The sequence below is a fragment of the Sciurus carolinensis genome, unplaced genomic scaffold (genome assembly GCF_902686445.1).
Source record: "Sciurus carolinensis unplaced genomic scaffold, mSciCar1.2, whole genome shotgun sequence".
Lineage (NCBI taxonomy): Eukaryota > Metazoa > Chordata > Mammalia > Rodentia > Sciuridae > Sciurus > Sciurus carolinensis.
The window spans coordinates 18,451-30,232 of record NW_025920391.1 but is presented as its reverse complement, the minus strand read 5'-3'; the positions used below and the strand labels follow the sequence as shown (position 1 = coordinate 30,232).

At 33.1% G+C, this 11,782-nt stretch overlaps 1 pseudogene; it reads right to left on the bottom strand.

Moving 5' to 3' along the window:
* Window positions 1–5,939: 5,939 nt before the first annotated feature.
* Window positions 5,940–7,776, bottom strand: LOC124975675 (glycerophosphocholine phosphodiesterase GPCPD1-like; annotated as a pseudogene).
* Window positions 7,777–11,782: the final 4,006 nt, after the last annotated feature.

Sequence of the window (11,782 nt, the reverse complement as noted above, 5' to 3'; positions counted from 1 at the left end):
AGATAGGGACAGAGATATCCCTATCAAAGTAGAGGCACCTGTCCTCATGGAGCTAAACTTTCTTATGGGGAGAAAATAAATAAGATGAACTAAAATTAAATTGTGGCATATCATGTATTAGAATGCTATATGGAAATAAATTATACGTATGCACAACGTGGGTGATTCTCACAAATGTGATTTTGAGATAACATGCCAGATATAAAATAATTCATATTGTATAATTCTTTTATATAAAATTCTAAAATCATGCCAAACTGAGCTGTAGTTTTATTTTTATTGTTTTCTTCATTTCAAGGATTTGTTTTATTTCAGAATCTCTATCTCTTTATTGAAAAATTTTTTTACTTCCTGCATTTGCTCTTTTAAGTGTTTATTGAAGTGATCTTTTGTTGCCTGCATTTGCTCTCTTATATCATCCTTTACTCTGTGGATCATTTTAATTATGTACATTCTGAACTCCTTTTCTGACATTTCTTCTACTCTGCTGTCAATGGATTCTATTAATATAGCATCTTGTTTGGGGCACTTTCTTCCCTTGTCTCTTCATGTTGTTCATGTATCTTCCCTTTTAGCAGTGCAGATCTGCAGTATTACAGTTTTCCACCTATAGATTTATAGTGTCCCTGTAGGTTTCCAATACCTTACCTTTAAGGGAGAGATCAATATTAACAGCACCCAACGCAAACAATATGCAGCCTTAACCAAATAGCCCCTGTTAAGATGCTAACAGTATCATCATAGTAAACAGAGATGATGTGTTTGATTATTATCTACAACATATACAACAGGATTAAGTGAGAATATAGAGGTACTAGATCATAGGAAGAGTGAAAGTGGAATAAAAAACTGCTTGTTAGCAGGATAAAAGGGAGAAAAAAACTGAGGAAACATATAAATAAGAGGAAAAATAAAGCAAGAAAATTAAAAAAATAAAAACAACTACAACAAAACTGTAATATACTATTCAAACCTTCCAGTATTCAGTAGCCTGATGCATGAAAGGTACTTGATTTCAAAGATGATGGCAACATGAGAGTGGGAAACAACAACAACAAATGTACAAAAGCAAAAGGAAAAAAGAAAAAAGAGTCTTGAAGAAAAATTGAACAATTTTTTCTGTTGGAGTTCAGTGTCTTCTCTGCCTCCCCTCTGGTAGGAAGGGCTTGTCCTCAGGATGATGACAGTTACTCAGGTGGGAGGATTAGGCTTGGAGGTAGGACTCCTCAAGGTAGGGTATAGTAATTGCCGGTCCCTCTGTGACTGCACCCAGAATACTCTTTTGGGGTCCACTCATGTGACACAGGAGCCTGCTCCTCCCTTCCCTCACTTGTGGACCCCACAATTCCTGGTCTATAATTTAATCTCTAAGTTGTGTCTCTCCTGTCCCTGCCCTTTGATTTCCCAGTCAGGAACCTCTCCCTGGAGAGAGAGCCAGGACCTGAGCACCTGTCCCAGACCTGTTCTGTACTGGGCAAATCAGGACAGAAAGCTGTGGGTCAGCCACATAGATCCAGACTCTGGGTCAGTCGACTAGGCGATGGCTGGGAGACTGGGGACTGAGGAGCCAGGGGTCCTTTTCATTGCCAGACCAGTAGGATCAGGTGCTTGGTGGAGTTGTGGACCAGGCTGATGTCACGTCCCAACAAGTGCTCCTGAGTTGTCTCTGGGATCCTGGTGGGTGCGGTTGGCTGGACAAGTCAGGATCAAGAAACCCTCTCACCTTTTTCCCACCTGACCCCTGCAAGTCTCTCTCCTGCCTCTGCAGCAAGATGGTGGCTATTAGCACACTTAACAGGGATAGCTCGGATGCAACCAAGCCTGCAGGGCCCTTGGTGTTGATCTTTCAGGTCCTGGCTCTTATCCCTGGATGTAAGTGGCCATGTCCCAAGTTGGTGACAGCAGCAGCAGCTAACCCATAGGTACCTTGATAATAAGCTTCTAGTTTCTGGCAGGAATACCCAGTTGGAAGCTGCCTCAACTAAAGATGGAGGCAGTGGTGGCAGGTATAATCCAAGAAGGTGGCAGAGGTGTCCCAAGGTGTTGGAAGATGGGGAGCCACAGCAGGGGTGCGGGGCTGGGTCCACATGGGCTTGGCTGGCACTGGAAATCCTCAAGGTTCATACTACGCTAGAGATTCACACAGGGCTTAGAAATATGTTTGAATGAAAGAACATAGAGGCCTGTGTATATTATATCTGCATTTGTCAAGATGTAGGGTTTGATATATGGTTTGTGTAGAATTAGAACAGCTTTTAGGCCTTCCTATAACATTTTGAATTAAGTACCTATAGTTAAAATTGTGACTTTTGGTTTCATGAGTTTGTTATTTAATATTAGGGTTACAGTTAGAATTACAATAGTAATTTCTACATAAGTAAATGTATAAATAAATATAAATATTTATGTATATATAAATTATTAAAATTATAATAAATTTGTGAATATGCATGAGTGTTGTTAGGGTTTTGAGTTGCATTAGGGTTTGGTTTTGGATTAAAATTTGGGTTTCTTTTAGAGGATTATGGTTAATGTTAGGGTGCATACATACATATATATATATAAATGTATGAATATGTATGTGAAAATATATATAGATAGTCAAAGTAATATTTATAGTTATATATAAAAGGATTTTGGATAGGGGTAATGTTAGGTTTAATTCTGAATTACAGAACAGCATTAGGGTTAGATTTTGGATTGAACATATATATCTATATATATAATATAAAGGTAAAGTTATATATAAAAAAATATAAATATATATGTTTTTATCTATGGATAGGTTTATACTAAGGGGGACTGTTAGGTTTTGTGTTAAAGATATGGTAGGCCTGAAGAAATGAATATATATGAACATATATATATGAATTTATGTGAACTTTATGTCTCAAAATATATAGGAATCTTCATGAAAACTGTTATGGTTTATATGTAAGAGATTTCTGTTCAGGTGTGGTGGCAGGGATAGGCCTTAGTTTAGACAAAGGGTTAGGGATGGGTTAGAGTTTGAATGTGTATATTCATATATATGAATACAAATATGAATATATATGTAAAAGTATACATAAAATATATAAATGTGTATGTTTTTGTATATGGTTAGTTTTATGTTCTGAATGATGTTTACAATTTGGTTTAGAGATAGGTTATGACTATATAAATGAATATATAACAAAATAAATACAAATTATAAGTGAAAATATAAATATATATGTTTAAATATATAGGAATATTCACATAAATACATGTGGTTTTATATATAGATTTGTTATAAATGGGGTAGTCATGGTTTGGACTATGTTTAGGGTTGTATTAAATTTAGCTTTTTAAAATAATACATATATAAATATACATGAATATATTTGTGAAGTTATATATACATGTAAGATTATATATATAAATGTATCTGATAATAGATATGACTGTGTTCAGAATTAGTGTTAGTGTTAAAGTTATCCTTTTCAGGATTAGGGTATGATAATGTAGGAGTATGTAAAAAAATATATATATGAATGGATACATGAATAGAAACATGAATGTATTTATCACTATATGTCTAAAATATAAATGAATATATTTATTTATTTATAAACATTCATAAGAGTATGGTTATGTTTAGGGGTAATTTTAGAATTAACATTTAGTTTACCCTTTGGGTTTAGGTATATATGTTGAATAAAAGAACATATAGGCATATGTATATTGATTTTTGTCAATAAGTAGGGTTAGATTTATAGTTGGGGGTAGAATTAGAACAGCTTTAAGTCTTCATGTGCTATTTTGAACTTAGCATCTAGACTTAAGGTTGGGAATTTGGGCTTCAGTCTAGGGATAAACGTGTGTTGTTTAATATTAGACATGCAGTTAGCATCGTGGTACTTATACATATAAATAAGTATGAATATATATATAAATATAGATAGATATTTATGAATATGGATATAAGTATTTATAAAAGTCATACACTTATAAATATACATGAGTATGGTTAGGGTTTTCATTTGTATTATGGTTTGGGTGTCATGGTTTGGACTATGTGTGTTTGATTAAGTTAGTATTTAAAACATTTTATGTGAATATATATGAATATACTCATGAATTTATGTGTGAAAATATGTAAGATTACATATGTGTGTATCTGATTATAGATATATGTTCAGAGTTAGGGTTAGTATTAAAATTAGTTTCAGGTTTAGGGTATAATATATGAGTATGTAAAAAATATATGAATGGATACATGAATGGAATTAGATATATTTATCACTATATGTGCATGAAAATAGAAAAGAATATTTTTACATATATATGTATTTATAAACATGAATGTGTATGGTTATGTAATTTTAGAATTAACATTGTTTGCTCTTGGGGTTTAGATATACATATGAGTAAAAGATCCTAAAAGCATATGTATATTATATATATTATTATATATACTTGTCAATATGTAGGATTAGATTTACAGTTTGTGTAACATTAGAACAGCATTTAAATCTTTGTATAACATTTTAAATTAAGCCCCTAGAGATACAGTTGTAAATTGGGCTTCAATCATGGTGATTAAGGTTAGCTCTTTAACATTAGGAATAAGTTAGAGTTACAGTAGTAATTTCTATATGAACAGATATGAATGTATCTATATATAGATATTTATGTGGATATAAATATTTATAAAAAGTCTACTAAATTTACAACTATACATGAGTATTGTTAGCATTTTCAGTTGTGTTAGAGTTTGATTTTGGATTATGATTTGTGCTTCTTTTAGGGATAGGATTATGGTTAACATTAGGGTGCATATATATATGTATATGAATGTATATAATGATATTTATGAATACATGTGTGAAAGTATGTATGGTTATACAAAATAATATTTATAGTTTTTATATAAAAGTCTTACAGTTAGGGGTAGTATTAGGTTTAATTCTGAGTTACTGACTAGTGTTAGGGTTAGTGTTACAGATTGAGCATATATATCAATATATTTGAATATAACTATGAATATATAAGTAAAATTATATGTAAAAAATACATATAAGCTTTTATCTATGGGTAAGTTTATGGTAATGGTTTTGGGTTAAAGGTAGGTTTGCCTGTAGAAATGAATGAATATATATGAACATTTATATGTTTTTTTTTTTGTTAATTTATGCATATATAAAATATATTGGAATATTCATGAAAACTATTATGAATTATATGTAAAGAGATTTCTGTTTAGGTATGGTGGGAGGGAGAGGACTGAGTTTAGATATAGGGTTAGGGTTAGAGTTTAGACATATATTCATATGTGAATTCAAATATGACTATGTATGTAAAAATACACATAAAAGTATACAAATATATATGGTTTTATATGTGGTTAGTTTTATGCTCAATGGATGTTTACAATTTGGTTTAGTAATGAAAATATAAATGAATACATATCAAAATATGTAAGAAATATAATTGAATATATAAATACATATATCAAAATATATATGAATATTCATATGTACAAATGTGGTTTTATATTTGAATATTTTACAGATAGTGGTAGTGTCATGGATTGGACTTTAAGTGTTGGATTAATTTAAGCATTTCATAAGTATGTGTATATGAATATACATGAATATGTCTTCACAAATATATGTGAATATATGCAAGAGTAAATATATAAGTGTATCTGATTATAGATATGAATATGTTCACAGGTAAGGTTAGTGTTAAAGTTAGTTTCAGGTTTAGAGTATGATAATATATGAACATGTGAAAAAAATATGTATGAAATGGATACATGAATGGATGTATTTATCATTATATATGCATCAAAATACAAGTGATTATATATTAGTGTAAATGAATATATATGCATATGTATACATATATATATATTTTAACTTAACTAAGTTTAATTTTATTTATAATTTTATAAGATGAAAGCTGTATTTTTCCTAACATTTCTGGAAATTTTTTATGAAAACCAAATACCTGTCATAAATTAGACCATTAACCCCAAAATTCCTTTAATTTCCTTCTGCTTTCAGGATCATTGGTATCATGACCCCAGCAGAATATGACGAGTCCCTTAGCTTTTGCCTCTTGGATATAGGACAGATTTTTGAGAGGTCTTTAGTATGTGTGTTAATCCCCAGAAGATTTTCAAACTGTGCAAAGTTCATTGCAATTGGGTTTGTCTGAGATCTGAGATCCATGAGTTCAGGGTAAATATCAGATTTTCCTTTAGTCAGATATGGGATATTTATTCTGCTTCTGCTGAACCATTGTACAAATATTGGCATCAAATGAAGAAAACACTATTCTCCTCTTTCCAGAGTTTTCTAAAACAGTTTTCAAAATTATGTCCAAAAACACATTCATGTCAAAAGTATGTAGATAAGTTACCATCCCACATTCCATTCCTTTGTTGACAGATCCATTTTATTTCTATGTTAAACACTACATCTTCTGGCAAGAACTCCAAAACCATCTTAAGAGAAGGAAATGGCTGATTTTCAGAAAAGGAATTTTCTTCCTCAACCACAGATTCTTGTCGATCTTTGGATTTCAATGCAGTCATGTGAGCAAGGTTTAACAACTGGAGTTGGTCAAATGTTAGTTCCTTTACTGGAATTTCAAATAATTCAACTGGATCAGCATCATATTTCTTCTTCATAGTCAGACAACAGGTGAGATCATGATATACCACAGGCACAAAGTTTTTTGAAAGGTGAACATCGAATTCTACAAAGGCTGCACCATGACTAGCAGCATTTCTTAAAGAAGCAATGGTATATTCTTGAACTTTAATCAGCTGGGCAGTTGTTGAATTCCCTGCACCTCTACGTCAAACATCCAGTGGTATTCTTGGCTTCCAATACTTGGAAAACAAAGATTTCATGTCACAGTTGTATCCTGCTAATGGCTTAATAATGATAAAGTCAGCTCTCACTTAGCCTATTGTTTTCCTGGAATTTCTGCTCATGATGGGAAGAGTAAGGATGCCATCACTCTTCCCACTCTCGCAATGGTGGATGATAAGAGAAGGCTGTGCCCACATGTCCAGGAAGGGCATCACCCTGAACCACATGTTCACTGAGATCTTCCTCAAAAAGGTCAAAGATTAGTTCCAGGTTGTCTGGTTCCGTTGTTCGTGTGCTACACTCGATCCAACCATCAGGCTGTAAGCCGTAACCACACTCTGGCTGTGAATGCCCACACTCGAATCATTATCACTTACCAGTGATATTTCCAAGGTATTGGACATTTCGTGAAGAACAGTGGGAGATACCCTATCATCGTCATCTTCCGCCCAACTCTCTAGTCTAAGCTTTACCCTAAATGTAGACTTTAAATTTTTTGTGGTTACTGAGACTGGAGGTTTTTCAGAACAATGCAAACGTAATCTTATTTCAGTCTGACACGTCGGCCACCCCGAATCCAGAGTTTCAACACCATGTGGATTCCATATAGTCCGTCATCAATAATGGTTTCATTTTCTAAAGGGGTTCTTGATCCGGTTGTAGATGAGTCTCCCACTTGTGAACTACGACTTGACATGGACAGCCGATAGTCTTTGGTTCTAAAAAGCACGCTCCGAAGTGAGATGTTGAGCCCACGTGCCTCTAGCGAGTTCAGCGGCCGCTTTCCATAACCAGCCTCACTCTCTGGAAGAAGAGCCTCAGCATTTTGTGATTCCGCTTTCCCAGGGCATCACAGCTTCCGCGCAGCACAGAAACCTCACCTGGTGACAGGTATCTTTAATGCAAAGGTAACTCGAGGAGGTGTCATTCCGATGCATTTATTTAGGATGTCCTGCTGCGTGTCCTGGGGTCAGCGGGTCCGTGCCGCCGCCGCGCGGAGAGCGAGGGCCGCGGCTGAGGTGCCTGCGCCTGCGTCCCGCCTCGCCGGCCAGCGCTCCCCCAGCCTCCCGCGCACCCGCGCTCAAGGCGGATTGGGCTGCTGCAGACCACGGGCCGCAGCCGTGGGGCGGGACACAGGGCCGCGCATGGGTCTGTGCACTCACGCTTGCGGGTGTGTAGGGTAGGTCTGCAGCTGGGGTAGAGTTAGAAAAGCCCTGACCTTCCTCTGGCAGTTTGAATTAAGCATCTAGACTGAAGATTGGGAAATTGGGCTTCACCCTGAACTATGTGTTTTTGAAAGGTGAACATCAAATTCTACAAAGGCTGCATCATGACTCGCAGCATTTCTTAAAGAAGCAATAGGGATTCAGGTTTGTGGTTTAATATTGGAGATACAATTAGCATCACGATAGTAATTTGTATGTAAATAAATATGAATATATGTAGACAGATATGTATATATATGTAAAATGTTTATTAAGAATATAATGAATTTATAAATATACATGAGTATGGTGAGTGTTTTCAGTTGCATTAGGGTTTGGTTTGGTTTTGGATTATGATTTGGATTCCTCATAAGGATAGGCTTATGGTTACAGTTAGGGTGAATATGTATATATGTGAATATATATGATGATGTATATATGAATACATATGTGAAAATTTGTGTGGATATCCAGAGTAAAATTTATAGTTTATATGGAAAAGGCTTATGGTTAGGTATTGTGTTAGATTCAATTCTGAGTTACGGATAAGCGTTTGGATTAGGGTTAGGGATTGAATTTACATATCAATATATGAATATGTGATTAAAATTTTATATGGAAACATATAAATGTATATGCTTTTATCTATGTATAGTTTTAAGGTAAGGGTGATAGTTACATTTTGCATTAAAGATACGATATGCCTGTAGAAATGAATATATGTGAGTATATATGGAGATTTATATGAATACATAAATGTTTCTCAAATATAGGAATAATTCTGTAAATTGTTAGGATTATATGTAACAGGATTTCTGTTTAGTCATACGATTAGTGATAGGACTAAGCTTAGAAATAGGTTAGAGTTTTGAACACATATATCCATATATAAATACAAACATGAATATATATGTAAAAATAAACATGAAAACATACAAATGTATATGGTTTTGTATATGGTTAGTTTTATGTTCAATGGATGTTTACAGTTTGGTTTAGGGAAAGGTTATAACATGAATATATATCAAAATACATAGAATTATAAGTGAATATATAAATATATGTCATTATTTGTATGAATATTCATATAAATATATGTGGTTTATATGTGAATATTTTAAGTAAGGGGTAGTGCATGGTTTGGACTATGTTTAAGTGTTGGATTAAGTTTAGAATTTTAAAAGAATATGTATATGAGTATACATGAATATATTTGTGGTATATATGTGAATATATAGATTATATATAGTATTTCTGATTATAGATATGAATATGTTCAGAGTTATGGTTTTTGTTCATGTTCGTTTCAGGTGTAGGGTGTGAGAAAGGATACATGAATGGAAAATTGAAAATATCACCATATATTCATGAAAATACAAAGGAACATATATATGTACATATTTATAGATATACATTAGATTATAGTTCTGTTTAGGGTTAATATAGAATCAACATCAATTTTCCCTTTGCATTTGTATAAATATATTAAAGTAAATATATATTTGCATCTATATGTATATTTGTTGACATGTAGATTTAGGGCTGGGGGATAAAAATGGAATAGGTTTTTAAGTTTTTATATTACTTTTAGAATTTAGCATATAATGTCAGGTTAGTGAAATTGGGGTTTAGTCATAGGGATTTAAATTTGTGTTTAAGATTAGGCCTATCTTTAGAGTTACTGTAGTAATTTGTTTAGCAAAACTCATGAATATAAATATGAATATTTATGAACAAGTATATAAAATATGTATAAAAAAGTGTAAAAATTTATAAATATACACATTTATGACTAGTGTTTTCAGTTGCATTAGGGTGTGGTTTTGGATTAGTATTTGGTAGGAATATGGTTACCCTTAGTGTGCATATAAAAACACAAATGTATATAAAGATATATATGAATGGATATTTGAAAATATATGTGGATATTCAAAGAAATATGTAGTTCATATATGAAAGGCTTAAGGTGAGGGGTAGTGTCATGTTTAGTTCTTAGTTATGGAGTAGGTTTAGGATTAGAGTTACTCTTTGAACATATGTATTAATACATGTGAATGTATACTAATATATAAGTTAAAATATATGAAATATTTAAATATATATGCTTTTATATGTGGATCCATTTGTGGTTAGGGGGAATATTATTTTTTTGTCAAAAATAGGGTACACCTATAGAAATGAATATATAAGAGCATACATACGGTGTTTTATGTGAATTTATATATATATATATACACATATATATATGAATATTCATGTAAACTCTTTCTTTAATATTCACTCTTGTTTTAATTTTAGTTTTGATTCTTAAAAATTTGTTCTAATTAGTTAAACATGACAGTAAAGTGCTTTTTGACATATTGTACACAAATGAAGCACAACTTCTCATTCCTCTGGCTGAACATGGTGCAATGTCACATGGGTCATGTAATCATACATATATATAGGGTAATAATTTCCATCTCATTCCACTGTCCTTCCTGCCCCCAAACCCCCTCCCCTCACTCCCCTCTGCCCAGTCCAAAGTATCTTCATTCTCCACCCCCCATCCCACTATGGATCAGAATCCGCTTGTCAGAGAAAACATTCAGCCTTTGGTTTGTTGGATTTGGCTTATTTTGCTTAACATAATATTCTACAGTTCCATCCATTTACCTGCAAATACCATAATTTCATTCTTTAAGACTGAGTGATATTCCATTGTGATTATATATCACTTTTTTTTATCCATTCATCTATTGATGGGCATCTCGGTTGGTTCTGTAGTTTCACTATTGTGAATTGAGCTGCTATAAATATTGATGTGGTTGCATCACTGTAGGATGCTGATTTTAAATCCTTCGTGTATAGACCAAGGAGTGGGATAGCTGTGTCAAATGGTGGTTCCATTCCAAGTTTTCTTAGGAATCTTCATACTGCTTTCCAAAGTGGTTGTCCTAATCTGCAGTCCCGCCAACAATATGAGGTATGAGTATACCTTTTCCCCTACGTTGTTGCCAACACTTATTATTGCTTTTATTCTTGATAATTGTCATTCTGACTGGAGTGAGATGAAATCTTAGAGTAAATTTTGATTTGCATTTCTCTAACTGCTAGAGATGTCAAACATTTTTTCATATATTTGTTGATTGATTTTATTTCTTCTGTGAAGTGTTTGCTCAGTTCCTTAGCCCATTTATTGGTGGGTTATTTGTATTTTTGGTGTTAAATTTTTTGAGTTCTATATATATATTGTAGATTATTACTGTATCTGAGCTGCATTTGTTAAAGATTTTCTTCCACTCTGTATGTTCACTCTTCATGTTATTGATTGAGAATCAAGCTGAGAAGAAGCTTCTAAATTTGAATCCATCCCATTTATTGATTCTTAATTTTACTTCTTGTGCTTTAGGAATCTTGTTAAGGAAATCAGGTCCTAAGCTGACATGATGAAGGTTTGGGCCTACTTTTTCTTCTATTAGGCACAAGGTCTCTGTCCTAGTTCCTAAGTCTTTGATTCACTTTGAGTTGATTTGTGTACAGGGTGAGAGATAGAGGTTTAATTTCATTTTGTTACATATGGATTTCAGTTTTCCCAGTACCATTTGTTAAAGGGAATCTTTTCTCCAATGTATGTTTTGGGTGCCTTTGTCCAATATGAGATAACTGTATTTATGTGGGGTTGTCTCTGTGTCTTCTATTTTGTACCATTGGTTTACCTGTCTATTTTGGTGCCAATATTAATCAACC